The sequence below is a fragment of the Ictidomys tridecemlineatus genome, chromosome 4, assembly GCF_052094955.1.
Source record: "Ictidomys tridecemlineatus isolate mIctTri1 chromosome 4, mIctTri1.hap1, whole genome shotgun sequence".
NCBI classification, from domain to species: Eukaryota; Metazoa; Chordata; class Mammalia; order Rodentia; family Sciuridae; genus Ictidomys; species Ictidomys tridecemlineatus.
Window position 1 is genome coordinate 13303003 of NC_135480.1, and position 2911 is coordinate 13305913.

A 2911-nucleotide genomic window follows, 5' to 3' on the forward strand; every position below is an offset into this window, starting at 1 on the left:
GTTTATGCAAAGTGGTTCATGATGGGGAGAGCACAGGATGAATGTAGGGAAAGTAGAAGATGGGAAGGCGGATCAAGACCCAGGGAGGTGGACATTTACTGAGAAGAGATAGGAGGGGAGGGGAATGGAGGGCAGCACAGATCCCTGCTATCTCTCTTGACCTTGGCCCACTACTACAGGATGGCGGAACTCTATGATGTTCAGGTTAATTGCCTCGTGGGAGAGTTCCCGTGGGTGGCAGCAACAGGAGAGATATTCTTCTAGGTTGGGACAGGTTTGCTGAGAGTCTCCTTTCTCACCCCTCAAGAGAAATAGCACTCCCCCCCACACACAACCACCCACCCCGCACTAGGCAGCAAAGAGAGCTCTGGAATGAGGGTGATCACCTGGATTAAGAACTTATTCCCTCAGGTATACCTAAACCCAAAATTAGTCTTTGACATTGGAGATGAAGCCCTTCCCCAGACCTACCCATCTCCAAAATAATGGCTAAGATTTAATTTTCTGGACAGTCAAGTTTAGAGCAGGGTTTTTCTGCATTTGCGCAATGGACATTTTGGGCTATCTAATATTTGTTGATTGTAGGATGCTAGCTGGATTCCTGACCTCTACCCACTAGATGCCAATAGCATCCTCCATCCCCCTTTTGGTCACTGAGAACATCTATCTCCACATATTGACAATGTCCCTGGAGGCAAAATTGCCTCTGGTTGAGAAAAGCTGTTTTAGAGAGTAGTTCCCAAACTTAAGAGTGCATCGTAACCACCTGGCATTATAGCTGGGGGGAGGCGCTGGTGCACACCCATAGTCCCAGTACTCAGGAAGTTGAGGCAGGAGCCTAAAAGTTCCAGGCTATCCTCTGCAGATAGAGAGATCCATCCACCAACCCCGTCCCCCCAAAAAACATTTCTGGGAAGCTTGTTAAAATGCAGACTGTAGGGACTCAGCCCCAGTTTCTTCTTGGAAAGAACCCCAGAATTTACATTTCTAATGAGTTTCCTGGTGATGCTGATGCTGTCAGTCCAGGGACCATGCTCTGAGAACCACTGGTTTACAAAAAAAAATAGTAGCATATGTCTTATTCCCTGGAACTGCAAATGAAAATTCATATCCCACTCAACTTAGTGTATTTTCTGGTGAAAATGTAAATCTGTGTACTATGAAATTGTAGCATTTTCTATACATTTGCCATTTTGATGACAAGAAATATCTCATCATACTGAATTTGGATCCTTGACTTAAGCCTGGTGAACTTCTAAAGTTTAGTTTTTTTGTGCCTTCTTTTCTTCACTATTTTTTCTTTGTTCTTTCATCCCTTCCACCCATCTTCTTCTTCTTTTTTTTTTAGTAGATTAAACCCAGGAGTGCTCTACCGCTGAGCTACATCCCCAGCTCTTTTTATTTTTGATATTAATCCAGGGTCTCTGCTATGGTTTAGATGTAGTATCCCCCGAAAGCTCACATGTGAGACAATGCAAGACGGTTTGGAGGAGAAATGATTGGGTTACAGTCTTAGCCTAATTAGTGAGTTGATCCCTGATGGGATTAACTAAAGTGGTAGGGTTTGGCTGGAGGAGATGGAAATTGGGGTGTGGCTTTGGTGTATATATTTGTATATATTTGCATCTCTGCTTCCTGATCACCATGATGTGAGCTGCTTCCTTCTCCCGCCATGATGTTCAGCCACACCTAGAGCCCTGAGGAATGGAGCCTGCCTTCTATGGACTAAGACCTCTGAAATCATAAGCCTTAAAATAAACTCTTCCTCCTCTATAATTGTGCTGGTTGGGTTCTTCAGTCACAGCGGTGAAAAAGCTGACTAAAACAGGCTCACTCATTTCTGAAGCTAGTGTCGAAATTGTGATCCTCCTGTCCCAGCCTCCTCAAGTCGCTGGGATTACAGGTGTGATCCACCATGCCTGACTTCTTCCTTCCTTCTGTTAAGGAAAATTCTCTGGTCTGGAATTGGCAAGGTCAAAGAGGGCACACATTCTCAGACCTCTTGATTTTCATTTGTAGAGTGCTCTTTATGCTGACAGCACAAAAATACATATAGATCTTTACAGTATTAATTATGTGCTACTAAATCTGTTCTATGCACTCAGAACACATCAATGTACCAAAAAAAATTTCTGTTGAGTTTATATTCTATAATAACTTATTGATATATTATGTTCATTAAAAATGAGGTCCAGCTGGTCTTGGTGATACACACTATAATCCCAGCACCAGGGGGAGGCTGAGGCAGGAGGATCATGAGTTCAAAGCCAGCCTCAGCAAAAGTGAGGTACTAAGAACTCAGTGAGACCCTGTCTCTAAATAAAATAAGACTGGTAATGTGGCTCTGTGGCCGAGTGCTCCTGAGTTCAATCCCCAGTACCAAAAAAAAAAAAAAAAATGAGGTCCAATATGATTTGATTTGCTACCAATACTTAAGGATGCCAAACAATACTTTCACCACTTCCTCATAAAACTTGTCGAATAGAAAACACTAGAAATTCTTTTTTAATAAAGGAAAAGAATGTCTTCAGTTATCTTATGTCCTGCATGGAAAACACTGACCTCGGGATGCTAAGAACTGCCAGCAAGGACATTCTCCTGGGTTGTTGGAGTGAGACCTGAGAGAGTTTTTATGTTGGAGAGATGTGTCACTGTCCTCCACATGTTCAAGGGCACATTTCCCATTCACATGGCTCAGCAAAGTGCAGCTCTCTAATTCTTTGTCTGGAGTCTCCTTCACGTCATTCCAGATCAGTTTCGTCTGCCTTCTGCCATCACCATAAGTACTTTGAAAAGTAACCTGGGGAACTCAACTTGTGGAAACTGGCTTTTCCTTATTTTACTTCTTTTCGTTTTTTCAGTGCCTTTGACAACAATAGGAAAGATTATAAGATTATATTTCTATATTTTA